This window comes from Microcaecilia unicolor, chromosome 10 (genome assembly GCF_901765095.1).
Source record: "Microcaecilia unicolor chromosome 10, aMicUni1.1, whole genome shotgun sequence".
Taxonomy (NCBI): domain Eukaryota; kingdom Metazoa; phylum Chordata; class Amphibia; order Gymnophiona; family Siphonopidae; genus Microcaecilia; species Microcaecilia unicolor.
Genome location: NC_044040.1, coordinates 139,027,178 through 139,050,520, shown reverse-complemented (window position 1 = coordinate 139,050,520; position 23,343 = coordinate 139,027,178). Strand labels below are relative to the sequence as shown.

The 23,343-nt window shown below is 43.0% G+C and overlaps 1 protein-coding gene across 1 annotated transcript in view; it reads left to right on the top strand.

The window, feature by feature from the left end:
- The window catches only part of SNED1 (sushi, nidogen and EGF like domains 1), a 684,146-nt gene that overhangs the window by 78,136 nt on the left and 582,667 nt on the right, over positions 1 to 23,343 (top strand).

The window sequence follows — 23,343 nt, the reverse complement described above, 5'->3', positions numbered from 1 at the left end:
CAGATGCTGGATGGAAAGGGGGAAGAGAGGGGGCAGATGCTGGAAGGAAAGGGGAGAGAGAGGGGGTAGACGCTGGATGGAAAGGGGGAGAGTTAAGATCGAGGAAAGAAGAAACAAGAGACTGGGACCAACACAATTAGAAACAGTAAATAGCCAGACCACAAAGGTAGGAAAAATGAATTTTATTTTAGTGTAGGATAAATAGTGTGTAGCTGTGTTAATAAACACAGAAAATGGAAGTAAGTGATATCTTTTATTGGACTAATTTCTAACAGTTTTTGACATGTTTGGAGACCAAACCTCCTTTCTCGTGTCAGAACGAATACCATAACAGCAGTATACTGTCCTGACCTGAGGAAAGAGGTTTGGGCCTTTGAAAGCTAATTGAAAAATGTATTTAGTCCAATAAAATGATATCATATTTTCCATTTTTGTTTTATTTGTATTTGTTTAACCTATAGTATAGTGATTGAAATATGTCAGTTTTTGAAATTTGCATCTCTTTATATTTGCACAGTACAGGGGGACTGAGGGGTGGGACTGTTCAGGGAAGAAGTCTGGTGCAGGTTGCAGGCAGCCTATGAGTGGCGCTGCCACTGCCCAGGTGAAGACTGCAGCAGACAGGATTTAAGGTGGGGGGGGGGGGGGAGAAAACACACTGCCTGTAAAAAAAACAACACAATTTCAGCACCCCCAATCATTTTGAAAAGTTGGCTCCTATGCCTGCAGACCTCAAATGGAGGCCTAAGCATAATCTATGAACAAGTTTTTAAAAATCTACTCTAATTAAATTGCCTAAGAGACATATATATATATATATATATATATATATATATATATATATATATATACATACTGAATTTTTCACAGTTTTAATTTTCTTGCCACTTTATTCTTTGGCACTTGATACATATCTAATATCTAAATTTTAAAACAGGTGTTACTTGCAACTACTTTGCTCACTGTTCTTTCTGCAAGTTTTCAGACAATTATGGACTCAGGCCTCACCCTGGCCCTGCTCCAGCCCCACCCACTTTAGCCTCCCCAAACAGCTAAGCCACTGACCACCTATGTTGACGAGAACTGGAAAGAGGAGAAATCCTCTCACAGTACATGACATAGACAAGTGAATTATCTGTTGGATACAATGGAAGACCAGAAAATAGGAGCATATGCTCTAACCTATAGATCCTTGAAGACCCGGAGGGTAGAGAAGCCAGAGATCCTGTGACTTATGTTCAAAAATTTTGAGGAGTTGCTGGGCATTTTCTATGAATATGGGAACTATGCTGGTTTTAAATTGAATCTGTCCAAATCAGAGGTCTTGGCCACTGAGGATGTGGTGTGCCAGACTTGGAGTGGGGTTTTCCCACTGATGTGGACCACACAATCTTTCCAATATTTAGGGATTCAGCTGCCTCGATCCACCAAGCTGGTATGTTCCTTGAATGTGGGTTATCTTTTAGCCACATCAAAACGTAGACAGAAGTTCAAAGGTTGGTTGACATTGCCCTTGTCCTTGTCCAGTAGGATTAGCTTATACTGGATGGTTGTGTTCCCCAAGTGGCTCTATGTTCTCCAGGTCTTGCCTGTGTAATTCTGACCCCTGTCCCTTGGGAGGGGACTACACTTCAGCCTTAGAGAAGTTCTCCTTGCTGCAGACAAACTGCATGATGCAAGGCTAAACTTTCAGACAGTTATTCCCTGGATAAAATAATTTGGATTAAAGAACACAGGAAGAGATACATCATTAGCCAATCATAAATTTATCATAGAAGCTTATTTATTACAAATAGGAAAACAGACATCTAATTGCTGCTTTGCCAATTACAATTCATAAGTAGTACATACAAAAAGTCTTTTTCCTTTCTTGTTCCTGTGGAGGAATTGCCAGCCTGGAGCAAAAGCGCTACGCAGTGCTAGCAAGATTCCTGTTTCTGAAGTAATAAACCATTCCTTTTATACGTTTATCTGTGTGTATGTGCCCATATCACATAACTCTGTTACTATATCACATGACTTTGTGGTATCATGTCCCAGTTAACATAACTTCCACCAACCAGCCTACCAGATTCTTGTTTATAGTTTTTCTCCATTGCCATTGGTTGGCTTCACAGCACGATCACTGCATGAACCTTGCTTTTCCACTCACCTGCACCACCTCTGCTTCCCCTCCTTGCATAAACATTTGTACGTGTCATTTTGCATAATCAGCTCATTCTGTTCTAACCACCTAGATTGCTCCATCTCCTTACACACAATACCTTAGAGATTTCTTCAGACTGTCCCTTTGTCTTATTTGCTATTAACCACTTATCTATCCAGCATAGCTTATCTCTCCAGCACAAGATTGCCTGCAGCTGGCCAAACTGCTGACACTATGGAAACTTAACTTGTTTTATTCAGTAATTCAGATCCTTAGACCTTGTCATGCTGGACCTTACAGGGTATAAATTACAGTACAATTCTACACCTGTCCACCTCCCCAAGAGAGATCTCTCGCAGGTAGCGAAATTGCTGACTAAATACTGCTGTTGTGGGAAAAAGGCGAAACTTTGCCTACCATATCTCTATGGTAACTGGAGATACAGGGGGGAGGGGGGTTAGGCCTACCAAATTTACAATTGTATAATTATGCATATCTTTTAACCCATTTGGGATTTGGTTGGCTGGCTATTAGATTGAATGAACTACTACTACTACTTAACATTTCTAGAGCGCTACTAGGGTTACGCAGCGCTGTACAATTTAACAAAGAGAGACAGTTCCTGCTCAAAGAGCTTACAATCTAATAGACAAGTGAACGGTCGGTCCGATAGGGGCAGTCAAATTGGGGCAGTCTGGATTCACTGAACGGTAAGGGTTAGGTGCCGAACGCACTCCTACTCTATATGAATAGCTGCTATATGCACCATATAGCATTAGATCTCTCTAGCAAGTTTCATACTGCCTTCTGCCTTATTCATTGGGGAGAAGTGTACTGTTTAGGCTCTTAAAAGACACTTGGATTAAACTACCTAGCACACTGGCTAGGTAGTGCCACTATGGATACGAACAAATTGCCCATCGGGTAATATACAGTTCCCACCTGGTATGGATAACAGTACTTTTGTTCATTAGGAAAACTGAGGGTACAGCTTAGTGGAAAGTGTGCTCACTGAGGAGGGAACAATGATGTCTTTTGAGTCCTTTCGCCAACAGGTAGAGATGAAGTGGTGGGGGGGGGGGGGGGGGACAATTTGTCTTCTGCCGACTCAAGCACTATATCTGATCCTTAGACCCCGATAGTTTAAAATCCAAGTGAGGAGATAAATTGAGGAGATTTTTTTGAGTACTGGCTGGAGACAAGCTGACTATTTCGGGTCTTTTTAATGCAGCTCAACTCTTGGAAACAGGAAAAGATTTTCAGGTAGTTAAAACAAGATGGGAGGCAGATCTGGGGAAACTGCTTCTGGAGTGGAATGTGGCTGGTACCATTAGTAGAATTCCTCAACTAACTCTAGAAGCAGATCTCAGGGAGTATGTGTTTGGAGAGCTCCATAGGGCCTACCTTACTCAGGTGCAGATGTGCAGGGCAGGGAGATTGTCCTCTCTAACTTGTGCCCAGTGCTCCAGGGAGGACAACAATTTTTACCATGCCATGTGGGCCTGTACATTCATTCGACATCTCTGGTATGAGGTAGCATCATATTTGAATGGTCTATTCCAGCAGATGGATGGAAGTGTTGGGTAAAGTTTGGAAGGCTCTTCTTATAAAGTTTATCATAGTGGGGAAGAAGTGTATACTATGTTCATGGGTGAGTCCAGAGCCTTCCTAATTTTGGTCCTGGCATACACACTCCACAATCTAGAATAGTGGGAGGCTAGAGATGCAACCACATCTGCAAAAAGAGTAAAAAAAAAAAAAAAAACCTTTCTCTTTGGGATCCTTACTTACAATCTATGTCACCTGCAGCATGGAGTTTGATACTGAACCATTTATATTCTTCTAATAAATGTTAAGTTTGTTTTGATGCATCATTTGCTTTCACTACTTTTGAACCATTATGGGTATGGGTTCTGTGGGGGGAGAGGGGAAGGAGGGAGGGGGTAGGGTTCAGTTATATTTTGCCAATATAGTTAGCGGGGGGGGGGGGGTGGCCTGAGGTTCCTTTGTTTAGTTGCTTATTACTGTCTCAATAAAAAAAAGTTTAAACATAAAGCACATAACAAAAGTGATCATGCAAATAAAATCATAAAAATTGCATACCAATGGACAAGTGTGTGCCATGCGATGTCTGAAATACATGTTTTATTTATATTTTTTAGCCCTTTATGATATGGCGTGCGATGTCTGATATACCCGTTTTGAATTTTTTTTAGCCCTTGTGTTATGATTTCATATGCGATGTCTGGCATACACATTTTTGTTTTTAGCCCTTGCATTACAATAGCACATGGCACACATTTGTCCATTGGTATGTAATTTTTATGATTATTATGATTTTACTTGCACGATCACTTTTGTTATGTACTTTATATGTTGTATTCATCCTTGTTGTTTGTGCACACCACCACTCGCCTGGATCTATCACACATTATGTGTTTTTATTGACACTTTATGGATATTTATGTTTTTATTTGATTATTGTTCATAGATCAGTGTTTCCCAAGTCTGTTCATGGAGTATCCCTTGCCATTCAGGTTTTCAAGATATCCACAATGAATATACATGAAAGAGATTTGCATATAATGGTGGCAGTGTATGCAAATCGAGTTCATACATATTCATTGTGGATATCCTGAAAACCTGACTGGCAAGGGGTACTCCAGGACTGGACTTGGGAAACAGTGTCATAGATTATACCCCCAAGGCAGCACTGAGTGGGCAAAACGTGGACCACATTGGGTAGTTAATTTTAATTAAAAAATTCTTCTGGAAGCACTCGTTTGGAATCTGCTTTCTTTTGCAATGTATTATGCGGGTTCAAATCTGTGAAATATGTTTTGGGGTTTTTTTTAACCCAGCTCATGTAACTGCCATTTTGCCAGCATAGAGTGTGGGAGCTGCTACATCTGCCCCATAAGGGGATCAGGCTATACCTTAACTGCTCTAAAGTTAAGTTTAAGTTCTATAGAAGCAATGTTCCTGTTGTCTTTAAAATATTATTTATTTGTACTCCTTAATCTTCCTAATGTTTTTCTTAGATCTCAATTATTAGTGGACTTTAGCTGTTTCAGATTTAAGATAATTTTTTATATTTGTTTCCTATATTACAATGTAAAATCTGGATGGCTTCTGTACAAGTGGTTTTTGCTTGATTGTTAAATTTTTAATAAGCAATGAAAAAAAGGAACAGTTTCTCAATCTTTCAAGCAACACTATAAGACTCCATGAATCTGATAACCAGCAGCTGGTGGTGTTTGGGGATCCCCACCAACTACAGCAAGGGTTAGGGCTGGTGTAAGACATGCTGGGGCTCAGGCCAGAAAATAAAGGAGGGGACCCTCTTTATTCCTTCTCCTCCCTGCCTTCCCTCCAATTTCCCCACCTAATAACATTTGCAATGTACCTGCATCTATTAATAAGCCATTTCTATATCATTATTCAATCTATTTGTGTGAAAAACATAAGTATTTATGTTTGCATTTTGAGTAAATTTTATCAGCACATAGGGGCCCATTTACAAAGTTTCAGTAAGCACTAACACATGCATACGGCAGCAAAAAATGGCATACTGCAGGGTGTGCTGAGGCATCCCACAGTAATTTTGCCATATACACATGCTACCCATGCTTAGAAAATAAAACTTTTTTTGCCATGGGGCATGTTTGGGGGGGTGGAGAGTGGGTGTGTTCTTTGCTAATCGGTTAGCGCCAGTGGCGTAGCCATGGGGGAGCCATGCAGACCTGGGCCCCCAAAATTGGGATTCAGTCCCCCCCCCCCCCCCCCCCCCCCCCCCAAGGTCTACTGGCTTGGCTGGTGGGAATCCCAAAGCCTAGCTAGCAGAAGCCTTCCTCCAGTGCTGTTCACCAACATGCTGCCTGCCCTGCTCCTTAACACGCCTCCGACATGCCCCCTTGAGATTTGGACACACTGCAGATCAACAGCATAGAAAAACATCTGAAATATAGGTTTTGAAAATTCTGATTTGGATGTTTTTATGAGAAAAATGTCCAAATGCTGCTTTATGCCAATTTTTAGACATTTTCTCTTTCAAAAATGAGTCCCTAAATCAGGCATGGATGTTGTTTAAAAATACCATCTTGGAAGCCCAGACCAGATGCATTCCACATATTTACAAAAGTAGAAAGACAGAATGATAGCTAGCATGGTTAAAAGGTGAAGTAAAAGAGGCTATTAGAGCCAAAAGAATGTCCTTCAAATAATGGAAAAAGGACCCAAATGAAGAAAATAAGAAGCAACATAAGCAGTGTCAAGCTAGAGGCAAAGCATTGATAAAGAAGGCTAAAAGAGAATATGAAGAGAAACTTGCAGCAGAGGCAAAAACTCACAGTAACAACTTTTTGCAGGTACATCAGAAACAGAAAACCTGTGAGGGAATCCTTGGGACCATTAAATCATAAAGGAGCAAAAGGGGCACTCAAGGAGGACAAGGCCATAGCGGAGAAAACAAATGAAATCTTTGCTTCGGTCTTTACAGAAGAAAACGTAAGAGATCTACTTGTACCAGAAATGGTTTTCAAGGGTGATGATGCAGAGGACCTGAAAGAAATCTCGGTGAACCTAGAAGATGTACTGTGCCAAATCGACAAAAATAACCTGGACCAGATAGCATGCATCCAAGGGTACTGAAATAACTCAAACATAAAATTGCTGATCTGTAACCTGTCATTAAAGCTCTCCGTAGAACCTGAAGATCGGAGGGTTGCCAGTGTGCCACCAATTTTTTAAAAGGTTTCTAAGAGGGATCCGGAAAATTACGGACTGGTAAGTCTGACTTCAGTGCCGGGTAAAATAGTGAAAACTATTATAAATAAAATTATGGAACACATAAATAAATAAACATGGCTGAATGGGACAGAGTCAGCATGGTTTCGGTCAAGGAAAGTCTTGCATCACCAATTTGCTTCATTTCTTTGAAGACATGGATAAAGGTGAGCTGGTTGATGTAGTGCATAGGCGCCCGGTATAAGAGGCTTGAACAGGCTAAGCCTCCCCTGCTGTACTCTGAGAGGTTTAAATTGTTGATTTACCTCCATCCTCACAGCAGGAGCTGCAGTGAAAGCCCTCTAGCCTTGTGTAACCAGTTGTAGAAATTGGTTTATGGTTTGTTTACCTTACTGCTAGGAGAGCAGGGGGAGAGGGGGTTGGCTGGGTTGCCAGGGAGATATTTAACAAGGATGACTTCCTGACCTGCACTGAGAACAGATAGCAGCAGAATCGGACAACCAGACAACAAAGGTAGAAAAGATCATTTTATTTTCATTATAGTGTTTGGAATATGCCCACTTTGAGAATCAGGTGCTCAACACTAAAAGTTTATATTTATTTACTTATTTATGGCATTTTATTCCACATTAACCATGAATTAGGGTGTTTTGTGGCTCTACATGAGAATTGTGATGATATGATCCCTTGTTTCATATTGTTGACGGTCTGCATTTTCCGTATGGGTGGTATATTGGTGTATTAGGTTCTGCCCAGTGTAATATTTATGGTACAGTAAGGTTCTGAGTGTGTTTTTGCACAAAGTTGTGCATAGTGTTTTGCAGTTGAGCGATTGTGGTTAGAATATGCTTTGAGCAACCACTTTATTCTTTGACATATGATACATATCTAATATCTAAATTTAATAAAAGGTATTGTGACTTTTATTTGTATTTATTTATTTTTTTCTGTGTGTTATCAGACAATTATGGATTTAAGCTTCACCCCTGGCCCCCCCCCCCAACCCCACCCCCTTTAGCCTCCCCAAACAGTTGGGCCACCAACCGCCTATGATGTAGTGCATATAGATTTTCAGAAAGCTTTTGACAAAGTTCCTCAAGAGAGACTCCTGAGAAAATTAAAGAGTCATGGGATAGGAAACAATATTCTGTTGTGGATTAGGAATTGGTTATCGGACAGAAAGCAGAAGGTAGGGTTAAATGGCCATTTCTCTCAATGGTGAATAGTGGAGTGTCACGGGGATCTGGCTGTCTTCAAGTCTAGGCTTAAAGCCCACCTCTTTGCTACTGCTTTCGACTCCTAACCATGACTCTCTTACTCAACACCCTCACTTATCACCCCTACCACTGCAATTTCCCCACCCCTAGCTGTCTGTTCGTCTGTCCAATTTAGATTGTAAGCTCTGTTGAGCAGGGACTGTCTTTTCATGTTAATTTGTACAGCGCTGCGTACGTCCAGTAGCGCTATAGAAATGTTTAATAGTAGTAGTAGTAGGATCTGTACTGGGAATGGTGCTATTTAACATATTTATAAATGATCTGGAAATTGGAATGAGTGAGGTGATTAAATTTACAGATGACTCAAAACTATTGAGTCACATGCGGACTGTGAAAAATTGAAGGAAGACCTTAGGAAATTGGAATACTGGGCATCAAAATGGCAGATGAAATTTGATGTGGACAAAAGCAAAGTGATTCACATTGGGAAGAATAATCTGAATCATAGTTACCTGATGCTAGGGTCCATCTTGGGGGGTCAGCACCCAAGAAAAAGGTCTAGATGTTGTAGACACTATGCTGAAATCTTTTGCCCAATGTGTGATGACAGCCAAAAAAAGCATACAGGCTGCTAGGAATTATTAGGAAAGGAATGGTAAATAAAACCGAGAATACTATAATGCCTCTGTATCGCTCCATGGTGCGACCTCACCTTGAGTATTGTGTTCAGTTCTGGTCACCATATATCAAAAAAGATATAGCGGAATTAGAAAAGGTTTAAAGAACAGTGACCAAAATGATAAATGGGATGGACTCTTCAGCTTGGAAAAGGGATGGCTGAGGGGAGATATGACTGAAGTCTACCAAATCCTGTGTAGAATGAGTACCAGTGAATTGATTCTTTACTCTTTCAAAAAAATACAAAGACTAGGGGACACTCAATGAAGTTACATGGAAACACTTTTAAAACAAATAGGAGGAAATATTTGTTCACTCAATGAATAGTTAAACTCAGGAGCTCTTTCCCAGAGGATGTAGTAACAGTGGTTTGCGTATCTGGGTTTATAAAAGGTTTGGACAAGTTCCTGGAGGCAAAGTACATAGTCTGCTATTGAGACAGACATAGGGAAGCATGGGATTGGTAGCATGGAATGTTGCTACTATTTGGGTTTCTGCCAGTAACTTGTGACCTGAATTGGCCATTGTTGGAAAACAGAATACTGGGCTAGATGAACCATTGGTCTGACCCAGTATGGCTATTTTTTACCCCAGCGGTAAAATGTGGCCTAAGCGCACTGTTATATGGGTCTTTCCTGCATGCTCAGGCCACATTTTACCACTGTTTGGTTAAAAAGCCCATAATTTTAGAAACTTTTAGACAAAATTTGGTGCATAATTCCCTGGGGTGTGAACATATGCAAATATTCTCAGGTATCTTCATTTCATACTGTAGCAGGACTTATTTATCCACTCCTATCTAGCTGAGATCATTTTTATTCATCTTTTCTGACTCTATATTTATTTAATTTGTCCTTAAATTAGTCACACTTATTTGCTATCTAACTCTATCCTGTCTGTCTATATTTTCCACTTCTGCTTACACTCTATGCTCAGACTAGTAAGATGTTTTTAAATGTATATTTTGTTGACATTGTAAGTAGCAGTCTTTACCGTAATATGTGCAGTCATTTCATTATTTTTACTGTGGCAATTGCCATTGCCTATGTCCGGCTTATTCTTGCAGTAAATAACCTTGAGTGAATTTCTTCAAAAATTAAATAAATAATAAATTAAATAAATTACAGATATCTTGAATACAAAACCAGTTAAATATGCTTCCAGGGCAGAGTTGGAACCAGTGAAATTCTGAACTAAGAGTCCTGGGACCTTCATTCCCTGGATAAAGAAGAGCGGAAGTGAAAGTGCTGTGTGTGTGATATCTGAATCAGGAGTTCTGGGAACCTGGTCTTGGGGTTTTGAAATATTCTGCCAGTTCTCTGAGACAGATCAAGCAGCTGCTTTCACTTCTTGGAACTCTGCAGCTCCCCACTGGCAGCTGAACCCTGGCACATGTCAATGCTACAGCCCATTCAGAATGCCCTCTAAGTGCTCCCGGGCTCACTACTCCCAGATGGCATTACACACACACACACACACACACATTCAGATTTAGGATACATTTTTGGTTTGACAGTTTCAATGTGTTGCCAAAGTAATACATAAAATGGTTGAAAAATAAAAGAATAAAAACATTAGAATACAATCATGCATTCTCCCCCACCCTTCAACTCGGTCTCTCTCACACACACATACAGGCACACAAATTAAAAAGCAACAAACCTGTAATAAGGACAATAGAGGCTGTGTGCCCTGCTTTGCATGCTGTGTCCAATCCCCTCCTCCTGGGATTAAGCTGCACTAATTAAATGAGGCATCAGATTCCTCCCTTGCTGAGCAAACATACAAGGTGTTGTGCTTGTAGCTGATAGTGTTGCTAGCTAGGAAGGGCCCTGGCACTAGGTGCTGAGAGTAAGAGCTCTGTGCCCTCTGCTGCCTGAGGGAAAAGAATGATTTCTCTTCCCAACATTTTCACCAAATATCGAGGCCCTTTTACAAAGCAGCAGTAAGCACTAACATGGTATTTCTGGACGCCAATCCCATGCTAAAATATATAAAATAATTTTTTAGCGAAGGGCGTCATTGGAGGTGGAGAGTAGGCATGTCCTACGTTAATCGGATAGCATTGGTAAATCGCGCACTGCCCAATTAGTACGACAGTTATCGTAGGAGCCCTTACTGCCTAGTAAATAGATGGTAGTAAGGGCTCATGTGCTAATTGTATATTAGAGTGTGGCCATTTTATTGCTGAGTTAAAAGTGGCCTCAGTGCATGGGAAACCCACACGCTAAAAATAGCATAGGCCACTTTAGTACTGCTTAGCAAAAGGGCCCCATAGTGTATTGCACAAGCCCCTAAGTTACCTTTTAGCTAGTACTATTCCATGCTGATTTCCCTGTGGTGTTATCCTGGCTTCTTTTTTATTTTGGTTTCCAATGTTCATTTGACCCTATGTTATCAATATTTGACTTCTTGGACCCTTTGACAGGTTGCTGTTGAACTAGGGAACCCAGGGTTCAAATCCCACTGCAGCTTCTTGTGATCTTGGGCAAGTCACTTAACCCACCATTGCCTCAGGTAAAAACTTAGATCATTAGTGCTCTGGGGACAGGAAAATAGCAACAGTATCTGAATATTACTCACCTTGATCTACTGAAAAAGATGTGAGCTAAATCCACATTCTCTAATGATTTTTTTTTTATTTTTGTTACATTTGTACCCTGCACTTTCCCACTCATGGCAGTCTCAATGCGGTTTACATGGAAGTGACTTGCCCAGAGTCACAAGGAGCTGCCTGTGCCTGAAGTGGGAATTGAACTCAGCTCCTCAGGACCAAAGTCCACCACCCTAACCACTAGGCCACTCCTCCACTCCATTCCCTGAAGATAGTGATGCCACAAAGGTCTGTGCAGACTGTAACATAGTAATGACGGCAGATAAAGCCCTGAACAATCTATCCAGTCTGCCTAATAGTTACTCTCATTATCGATTCATGATTAAACCAACAATGAATGTGGTATGAGATACTTGATTCTGGTCTTTCTTTGCCATTTCTGGGACTTAGACCATAGAAGTCTGCCTGGCACTATTCTGACATTCTAACTATTGGCACTGGCATTGAAGCCCACTGTAGCTCATTCCAATCTGTCTTGTCATATACAGGACACAGACCGTAGAAGACCACCTGGTACTATCCTCTCATTCTAACTACTGTAGTTGCTGTTGAAGCCCTCTCCAGCTTGCCATATACGGGGCACTGACCTTAGAAGTCTGTCTGGCACTGGCCGTAGTTCTTCACAGCCGGAGTCGCCATCTAAGCACCACTTGACACATCAACACACATGCAGCCATTTAAGTTTTTTTTTATACCATCCATTTTCTAGTTAGGGATCTTCTATGTTCATCCCATGCCTTTTTGAATTCTTTCACCTCCCTTGGGAGGGCATTCAAGGCATCAACCGCCTTCTCTGTGAAAAAGAATTTCCTGACAGTACAATACATTTTGTGCTGCTTATCCTAGAAATAAGTAGTGGATTTTCCCCAAGTCAATTTTAATAATGGCTTATGGACTTTTCGTTTAAGAAGCTATCCAAACCTTTTTTAAACCCTGTTAAGCTAACTACTTTTACTACATTCTCTGGCAAAGAATGTCCTCTTGTTTTACCATTTCTCCTTCTCTGGAAAAGACATTTCTATATTAATATGTTTCACATATTTAAACATCTGTATCATATCTCTCCTATCCCTCCTTTCCTTTAGAGTATACATATTCAAGTCTTCCAGTCTCTTCTCATACATCTTTTAGTGCAAGCCCCATATCATTTTTGTCACCTTCCTCTGACCCGCTTCAAGTGTTCTTACATCTTTAGCGAGATTCAGCTTCTAAAATTGAACACAATACTCCGAATGGAGCCTCACTAATAAGTTGTAGGGGGGCATCACCACCTCCTTTCTTCTTCTGTCATCCTTCTGGCTATAGCAATCATCTTGTCACACTGTTTCATCATCTTCAGATTCACAGACACAGACCTTACCAAACCATAACAGCACTAATTCCAAGGACAGGACGAGCTACAACCTTATGCGTGGAAAGGCAGCGCTGTAATTACACCGGGCTCTAAACACCAGTACATTACCTAGTGAATAAACAAAACAAAAATGGCTGCAAATGCTACACACTAGCAGAATACTGCACCTTGATCACACATGAAAAAACACATGCAACAGATATGACACAAGGAACTAGAAATAAAAAAAATATGAAGGCAAAATACTGAACTGGAAAGTTACCTCAAGAAGTTATACTCGGCATGCAGCAATAGTAGAAAAATTGAAACTGACATGCAAAATATCACAGATGCAAATTTCCAAAAGCTGACATATTCCAATTAATAAATTCTGAATAAAATACTTTTATCTACCTTTCAGCATTTAGTTTTTCTATTCGCTTTGGTCCCAGTGTCTTCTGTTTTATGCAGTCTTCTTTCCATTTGATATTTTTTCACTCACCATCTCCACCATCCTCCTGTGTCCTTATGCGTCCTGTCTACCATCTGTAGCCCTATCCCTATCCTTCCTCAAGTTTTAGTATCTGCCCTCAAAGTATTCCGATCCAGCCCTTAAATTCAGCAGTTTCCCCTCCATCCATATCTAGCATTTCTCCTCACTCCCCTCCCCTCCATCCATCCATGTGCATCTACTTCATCTGTCTTCCCTCCCCTCCATCCATGTCCAGCATTCTCCTCTCTCCCTTCCCCTCCATCCGTGTGCATCTCCTACCTTTGTCTTTCTTTCCCTCCATCCTTGTCCAATGTTTCTCCTCTCTTAACTGCCCTCCACTCCATCCATGTCCAGCATTTCTCCTCTCTTCCCTCCCCTCCATCCATCCATGTTCAGCAACTCTCCATTCTCCCCTGCCCTCTCCTCCATCGACCCATATCCAGTAAATTTCCTCTCCCCTGCCCCCTCCATTCATCCATCTATGTCCAGTAATTCTCCTCTCTCCCCTGCCCTCCCCTTCATGTCCAGCGATTTCTCTTCTCTCCCCCTGCCCTCCCCTCCATCCATGTGCATCTCCTTCCTGTCTTCCCTCCCCTCCATCCATGTCCAGCAACTCTCCTCTCTCCCCTGCCCTCCCCTCCATCCATCCATGTCCAGAACATTTCCTCTCTCCCCTGCCCTCTCCATCCATGTCCAGCAATTATCCTCTCTCCCCTGCCCTCCCCTCCATGTCCAGTGATTTCTTTTCTCTCCCCTGCCCTCCCCTCTCATCCATGTCCAGCGATTCTCCTGTCCTCCCCCCATGTCCAACAATTCTCCTTTGACCCCCACCCATGTCCAGTGACTTCCCCAGCTCCCCCTTTTGTCCTCAACTTCTAGCTCCCTCTTCTCCATCCATGTCCAACAACTCTCCAATCTCCCCTGCCCTCTCCTCCATCCATATCCAGCAAATGTCCTTTCTCCCCTGCCCTCTCCTCCATCCATATCCAGCAAATGTCCTCTCCCCTGCCCCCTCCATCCATCCATGTCCAGCAATTCTCCTCACTCCTCTGCCCTCCCCTCCATGTCCAGTGATTCTCCTCTGCCCCTTCCCTCCATGTCCAGCGAGTCTTCTCTGCCCCTGCCCTCCCCTCCATGTCCAGTGATTTCACCTCTCTCCCCGACTGCCCTCCTCTCCGTTCCTTCCTCCCCCCACCCCATGCGTTTAAACCTTTTATTTTCAGCAGCGACGACAGTGAAGAAAACAGAACAGCAAGCGGGCTTGCCTCCAGCCTTTCCCTTCCCTCACAGTGTCCCGCCCTCGCGGAAACAGGAAATACGTCATCATAGGAAGGCAGGACACTGTGTGTGAGGGAAGGGAAAGGCTGGAGGTGAGCCCGCTTGCTGTTGTTTTCTTCACTGTCATCGCTGCTGAAAACAAAAGGTTTAAATGCGCAGGGGCGGGGAGGCAGGAAGGAACGGAGAGGAGGGCTGTCAGGGAGCTGAGGGCAGGAAGGAAGGACCGAGAGCACGTTGTGCCGGTCCTGCATTTGGCCCCCTCAAACTACGCCCATGCTTGCACTTCCATTCTTTTGTCTGGACGTGTACACGAGAACCACGCCAGTCACGTTCCTCTCCCTACTTTCAATCTGCTTGCATGAATTAAGTGTACATATCATTTGCATAGAATTTCTTCTGAGCATTGATTTGCTATGTTTCTGGCTTCATCCTGCATTATGGGCTTCTGCGTCATGCACTGTAATGCCCAGTTTTGAGCATCTGCCTCTTGGTCAAGATTGCAGTCTTCCTGTGAGAATATGACTGTCATGGGTTTATTTTGAGAAACAAAAAAGCAACAATGGGCCTTCAGGATTGAGATGATCAAAGTCTCTTGTTTATTAATTGACGGATAGACCCGACACGGGCCGTGTTTCGGCGCACTGGCGCCTGCCTCAGGGGTCAACTAATCCTGATCAAAAATTGTAGGTGGTACTGTCACAGTGTAGCACCTTTGATATGGAATAGAGTCTCAATTGCTCAGAGAGCGTAATCAGCATGGACAACGCTGTCAGTCTGTATTATTTTGTATGCTGTTTTACCCTGTCTTTTGTGTATGGGTTTATTTTGCACATATTAGAACAGAAATGAACCTCTCATGTAACTCATGCTATATTAGAAAGAAACATAGAATTATGATGGCAGATAAGGGCCAAATAGCCCATCCAGTCTGCCCTTCCTCAGTAACCACTAGCTTTTCCTTTTCTAAGGGACCCCACATGCCTGTCCTATGCTTTCTTAAATTCCAACACAGTCCTCGTCTCCAAGACCTCCACTGGGAGATCATTCCACACATTCACCACCCTTTCCATGAAATAGTATTTTCTTAGATTTTTCCTGAGCCTACTTCCTCTTAACTTCATCTTATGCCCTCTCATTCCAGACTTTTCCTTCATTTGGAAAAGGCTTACCTCCTGTGCATTAACGCCACTGAGGTATTTAAACGTCACTATCATATCCCCTCTCCCCCAGCGAATACATGTTAAGGTCCATAAGCCTGTCCCCATATATTTTATGACAGAGACCATTTACCAATTTGGTAGTCATCTTCTGAACACACTCCATCCTGTTTATATCCAGAATTGCATGCAGTACTCCAAATGAGGCCTCACCAGAGATTTATACAAGGGCACTATCACCTCTTTTTTTCTTGCTGGTCATCCCTCTCCTTATACACCCAAGCATCCTTCTGGCTTTGACCGTCGCTTTTTCTACCTGCTTGGCCACCATAAGGTCATCAGACACAATCACCCCCAAGTCCCGCTCTTCTTCCGTACACAGGTACATTTCACCCCTATACTGTATCGTTCCCTTGGCTTATTGTAACCCAAGCGCATGACCCTACATTTCATAACATTAGATCTTAGTTGCCAATTTTCAGACCAGTCATCAAGCTTCGCTAGATCCTTCCTCATGCCATCCACACCCTCCAGGGTGTCCACCTTCCCACAGAATTTGATATCATCCACAAAGAGACAAACCTTACTAGACAGCCCTTCTGCAATAACACTCACAAAAATGTTAAAAAGGGCCGGCCCAAGGACTGATCCCTGCAGCACACCACTGATAGCATCTTTCCACAAAGCAAGCTCCATTTACCACTACCCTCTGTGTCCTCCCTTTTAACCAGTTTTTAACCCAGTCAGTCACTTTTGGTCCCATACCAAGGGCACTCAGTTTATTTATCAGTCGCCTGTGCGGAACCATGTCAAATGCTTTGCTAAAATCCAAGTACACCACATCTAGCACCCCTCCCACACAGTGGCGTTCCGAGGGGCGCTGACACCCGGGGCGGATCGCTGATGCGCCCCGCCCCCCCTGGGTGCAGCGCCCGACCCCCGTGCAGCACGACCCCCCCCCCCCCGGCCAAGGGACACCCCCCCCCCCGGGTGCACGCCACTGGGGGGGGGTGCCATGCACCGGTCAGCGTCGTTCATTTCCATGCTCCCTCTGCCCCAGAACAGGTTACTTCCTGTTCCGGGGCAGAGGAAGCATGGAACGAATGACACTGACTGGCACGCGGCACCCCCCCCCCCCCAGCGGTGTTCACCCATGGCAGACCGCCCCCACTGCCCCCCCCCTTGGTACGCCACTGCTCCCACATCTGTTTGGTCACCCTATCAAAGAAATCAGTCACATTCTTCTAACATGACCTGCCTCTAATGAAGCCATACTGCCTCGGGTCCTGCTGTCCATTTGATTTGAAAAACCTCACGATCCTTCACTTTAGAAGCGTTTCCATTAGTTTACTCACCACTGAGGTCAGACTGACAGGTCTGTAATTCCAAACCTCCTCTTTACTTCTGCTGTTGTGCAAAGGGACCACATCTGCCCTTCTCCAGCCCTCCGGGATCACTTCAGACTCTAAGGAGTCATTGAAGATGTCTGTCAACAGAGCCATCAGAACATCTGCAAGTTCCTTGAGCACCCTCAGATATATCCCATCAGGCCCCATTGCTATGTCTACTGTTAGTTTAGCTAGCTCCTCATGAACACAGTCTTCTGAGAATCAGTCCTGGTCTACCACACATCCATCTCCCTTAACATTTGTTTCTGCGGTCCTACCCCCAGTCTTTCATCTATGAACACAGAACAGATATAATTGTTAAGTTCAGCTTTATCCTTATCGGCCTCTACATTTTATTTATTTATTGTACATTTCTACCCCACATTTTCCCACACATGCAGGCACAATGTGGCTTACATAGGATTAGATAAAATAACACTACAGTAAGAGATATGGGAAGAGACAATTAGGCAAGGAAGGGGAAGGGGGCATATCAATGGGACTATTAATCGTAAGAGTATAGGGGGAGTAGGCCAATCCAAATAGATGTGTCTTCAGCAGCTTCTTGAACAGTTGGTGATCCATTTGTAGTTTTAAGTATTTCGGCAAAACATTCCAATTCTTGGCACTGGAGTAGTGGAAAGACAAAGTGAAGATCTACATATATTTGACGCCTTTACAATTTGGGAAGTGCAGGATGAGATACGAATGCGAGGTGGCTACTGCGTTTCTGGGTGGAAGGTCAATAATGCGAAGCATGTACTCCGGAGCTTGCCCGTAAATGATTTTATGAGTTACTGAGCAAATTTTGAAGGAGATACATTCCCTCATGGGCAGCCAGTGGAGAAGGAAGCGCAGAGGCTGCGCATGTTCAAAACGTGATTTTCCCAGGATTAATCTCGCTGCAGTGCTTTGTGCAGTCTGGAACTTTTTCAAAAGATATTCATGGCAACCTGCATAGATCCCACTGCAGTAATCTAGGTGAGATAGCACTAACCAATGAACAAGGGTACGAAACAGTTCTCTAGTTAGGCAGTATCTAATCTGCCGAAGCCTCCACATTGCATTAAACATTCTTTTAGTGACAACTCGTACATATTTCTCCCCCTCAGCTTTGAGCCTCACAATGCTATTTTGGCACTTTCTTCTATCACTTATATATCTGAAAAATGTCTTATCCCCCTATCTGAAAAATGTCTTGTCCCCCAATGTTACCATATTGGCTATCTTTTCTTCCATTTTTCTCTTCGCTTTCCTGACAGCTTTTCCAGCTTCTCTTAGCTTTTCCAGATATTGTTGCCTATCTTCCTCTTTCTGAGACCTACTACTACTACTATTTAGCATTTCTATAGCGCTACAAGGCGTACGCAGCACTGCACAAACATAGAAGACAGTCCCTGCTCAAAGAGCTTACAATCTAATAGACAAAAAATAAATAAAGTAAGCAAATCAAATCAAATTAATGTGAACGGGAAGGAAGAGAGGAGGGTAGGTGGAGGCGAGTGGTTACAAGTGGTTACGAGTCAAAAGCAATGTTAAAGAGGTGAGCTTTCAGTCTAGATTTAAAGGTGGCCAAGGATGGGGCAAGACGTAGGGGCTCAGGAAGTTTATTCCAGGCGTAGGGTGCAGCGAGACAGAAGGCGCGAAGTCTGGAGTTGGCAGTAGTGGAGAAGGGAAGAGATAAGAAGGATTTATCCATGGAGCGGAGTGCACGGGAAGGGGTGTAGGGAAGGACGAGTGTGGAAAGATACTGGGGAGCAGCAGAGTGAGTACATTTATAGGTTAGTAGAAGAAGTTTGAACAGGATGCGAAAATGGATAGGGAGCCAGTGAAGTATGCTGTGATCGACAGTGTCAAAAGCAGCGGAAAGATCAAGAAGAATGAGGATGGAATATTGACCTCTGGATTTAGCCAGTAATAGGTCATTGGAGACTCTTGTCACTTGTGAAGGCTAATCTTCTTTCCCTTTCAGCTACTGCGTTCGAGAACCAGAGCGGCCTTCATTTCCTGTTACTCATATAATTTTCTAACATAAAGGCTAGTCGCCTTTAAAACAGCTCCTTTCAGTTCCACCCACTACTGTGCTACTTACTTCATCTTTTCCCATCCAACCAACTCTTCCTTGAGAAATTCCCCCCTTTTGGCAAAGTTAGTTCTCTTGAAATCTAGGACCTTCAATCTCAAATAAGCCCTTTCCCCCTTTGTCTTAAAATTGAACCATACCATTCGGTGATCACTAGATTCCAAATGATCTCCCACAGTAACATCAGAAACAATGTCCACGTTTGTAAGCACAAGGTCTAGAATAGCTCCATCCAGTGTCGGTTCCATCACCCACTGCTGAAACAATTCTTCCTGTAGAGAATCCAAGATCCCTTTGCTTCTAATCAACCCCGCAGCAGGGAGACCCCAATCGACATCTGGCATATTAAAATCACCTATCAATAGTACTTTTCCTAGCTATCTTATAGATATCTTTAATTAAGTCTCTGTCCATTTCTTCTGACTGCGACAGTGACCTATATATTCCACCTATGTAAATACATTTTCCTTTCTCTCATACCAGTTTAACCCACATCGTTTCTTCCTTACCCCATATGTCCTGCAGTTCTGTCACTTGGATATTATTCTTAACATATAACGCCACTCCTCCACCCTTTTTTTCCTACCCTGTCCTTCCTAAGTAGACTATAGCCAGGTTTAACTACCAGTCATAGTTGTCTCAGAGTTACTGCCAGTGCCAGGACTGGTGTTAATGGCAACCAGGGCAATTGCCCTGGGCCTCCAAGCCACAGGGGTCCTTCGTCAAAACTAAAGAAAGCATAGCCTGTAGGTAGGCTTTAGGGCCCCACTTCACATTGTCCCTGTGTGTCTAACACTGGCCCTGGCCAGTGCTTTTCTCAATACTTGCTTCACTAACAGAGGCTTGATAATTGGGTAGAGAATAAGTGAGTCTTGCCAATCGCCCTACCCTGTTACCCCAACACCCTTGTTGCCTTCATGGTGATATTGTAATCTTCCCCCTTGTTAATTCTCTCGAATATGTCTTCATCTCTTCTCTTTCTCCCTTTACTTTTCTTTTGGTTTGCTTTCTTATATACTGCTTAGCTAATGCTGGTTTGTTTGTTTGTTTTTTGCTATATATCAAAATAATCTTAAACTTACATAGTGCCAAAGAGATGCAGCATATCAAGATGTGCTTGGAAGACTTCTAATTAAGCTGGTGCACCCAATATAATTGGGACTATTTTCTGCTACATTTTATTGGCCTCTGATTACATCTTTGGTTACTTGAGAATCATCTGTTTCTCCGTATGTAGTACAAAATAGTCATTTGGTTCTAAAACTTATTAATAGCAGTCTGTTCATATATTTTTCTCCTTTACCGCTATTTCCAGTTCTCTAGCATCAAGCTAACAGTTGGAATGGGCTCCACAATTCTGTCAGAGGGGTCATGATCCCAATATTTTTCTGGTACAGTGATGTTTTAACGTTTGCACAGCTTCCAGTGAATGAGCCACTCTACATTTTTGTACATTTTTGTATATAGGCCTGACATCAGCACGTCACACCCAGCAATAAGATGTGTAACTATTTCCAGTTCTCTGCAACAGAATCTTAATTTGTCTGTTTTGCTATTTTTCCCATATACTGGCTATGAACCATCTTGTCTGTAGCCCACTGTACTGTGCTGCAGTTATCAATCTCTCCTCTGTAGGTTTAATTAGTTCTCTTCCCTGTCAGGTTTTGCTCTAGATGTGGTTGAAGTAACTTTGCTCTTTTTACTCTCAGGGTAAGAGGGAGTTGAGAGGTATCTGCATTTATTGCTCCACCTCATGCTTCATTTCCTCTTTCCACAAAGATTTCAGATCATAGATGGGGTATCATTTTTGCTCAGTGTTGGGGGTTTTCATGTTTTAGTTACAGAGACCCCAGCTTACAGTTAACAGGGTCCTATTTGTCAAATGTCTGGTAATTCCATTTTCTGTGGAGCAGTGGTGCCCCTGCCTTTCCTTCCCTTCCCCCTCTGCTAATTACAGCCTGTTGTTGGGTTTGGAAAGCTTTTTATGTGGCAGTAATTAAATAAAAAAGGCAGCATACTGTATGTAAGCAAAGATTTACAGCACAGTACTTTCTTCACTTCCCTTTCAATGAATTTGAAATGCATTCCATTCTAGTTTCAAACATAATAAATAGAAATAAAACAAAACCTTCTTTTTTCCTGTTTTGTTTTATTTCTATTACTTTTAAAGTAGAATAGCTTGGCAACCACTCTGCTTTGGCCAAGATGGTAGTTCTAAACATAACACGTAGTAATGTGGATGGTGTGTGCTATACATTTTGTAGTAAATAAATGTGTTTGCAATAGGAGTGGCCTGCACACTGAATTCATTAGTGCAAAAGTGAAGTGAGGAAGGTGTCGAGTTCACCTGTAGCTTGGATCTGTTGATGCCACTAGAACCCATCACTAACTCAAGAGCCCTGTAATGCCTTCTGTGAATAGTTGCAGGGATTATAGGTACTGTGCAGAATGCTAAGAGATGCTCATTTGGAATTAGCATTTTATAATTTAAATAGGCACTGAAGATTTTGGAGCACACATTCTTTATGCAGTATACTTTGTTTGCTTTTAAAATAAAACATTTACGGTCAGTGGTGTGCTGGTAAATTTTTAACCACAGGCTGTCTCCCCCGTCCACCTCTACATTCCCCCCCCTCCAAATTGCAGAGCTGGCTATACCTGGGGAGAGAGCCTGGGGGGGGGGGGGGGGGGCAATGCATTACTCTCGCTGGGAAAAAAAAGGCAGACGAGGGCGGGACACAGGGAGGGAAGGCCCGAAGGGAGGCAATCTGCCGCTGCTGCGCTTTCACAGTGTCCCACCCTCACAGAAACAGGAAATACATCAGAAGAGGGCGGGACACTGAGAGGGAAGGGAAGTCTGGAGGTGAGCCGAGCCTGCTGCTTTTCAGTGCCTGCGCCGCAACTTGAGGTAAAATAAAATATTTAAAGGCAGGGCGGCGGCAGGAAGGAAAGGAGGGCTATCGGGGAGCTGAGAGCGGGCAGGTGAGCCAGCACTGGGAGTCTGTGACCCTGCAGCTCGCGGGGTGGGGAGAGGAGAGGCAAGCTGGCTTGCACTCCCTCAACAACCAGCTCGCAAGATGCCAAAAAATGTAACAACTGGCTCTTGTGAGCCGGTGTGAGCTGGCTCCAGCACACCACTGTTTATGGTATTCTGTAGCGGAGGTTCGCATTCATGTTCCACGCATGGAGAACACCTGCACAATGAGTGTGACCATTTAATAGTACCACCTACTGGCTGGATGAGAGAGTGTTGTTTGTGGCAAGCTTCAGAAGAAAAAAAGAGTTACCGTTCCTCAGTCCTAGTAAAGGAATTTGCATGTGTCCCAATTACGGCGACAGATGATCTCTGTATGTGTCACAGTTATAACTGATAAATTGTATGCAATGGGACTGATATCCAGACCACAGGAGTTAGAATGGCTAACTCCCATGCTCAGCGCTAAGCCTAGATATTCAATGCCAGGCCATTTCCTGTAACTGGCATTGAATATCTGGTTTATTTTTAGCCGGTTTGAAGATATACTAGGTTTTGATAATATCCAGACTTAGCCGATTATCTTCAAACCAGTCAAAGATATACCAGGTTTACAAGCGGCCAAATATGGTCACTAAACTTGTTTTAAAAATCGCCGAATAGATGGTTATATTGCGTGATATAACCGGCTAGTCACTAACTGGGGATATTCAGCGAGGGATTATCCCCCGCTGAATATCGGTGGATAGCCAGTTAAGCAATATTTAACTGGTCAGCAGCCGTTCTGGCCGGTTAAATAGCGCTGAATATCGGGTGGTATATTATCAAAGCCCCATTGTACATGTCAGAGTTATGTACAAAATTGTTATGTACATATATGTATACAATGAAGTCATAGGAGCCAACTTTTCAAAATTATTGAGGGTGCTAAGCCCAATGAAAATAACCCCTCCCTGGACATATACAAGGAATTTTCTCAATATTGGGGGTGCTCAAGCACCCATAGCACCCACACAGTCGGCTCCTTTTTTGCTAGAAAAAAACACACTGGTATGACTTGCCCAGAGTCACAAGGAGCTGAAGTGGGAATCAAACCCAGTTCCCCAGGATCAAAGTCCACTGCACTAACCACTAGGCTACTCCTCCACAACAGAGGATTGTGAAATGGCCAGGAATATATAAATTTACTAGGCCGTGCTTGGGGCTATGTGTGTGTATAGGTCTGGGAGAGGGAGA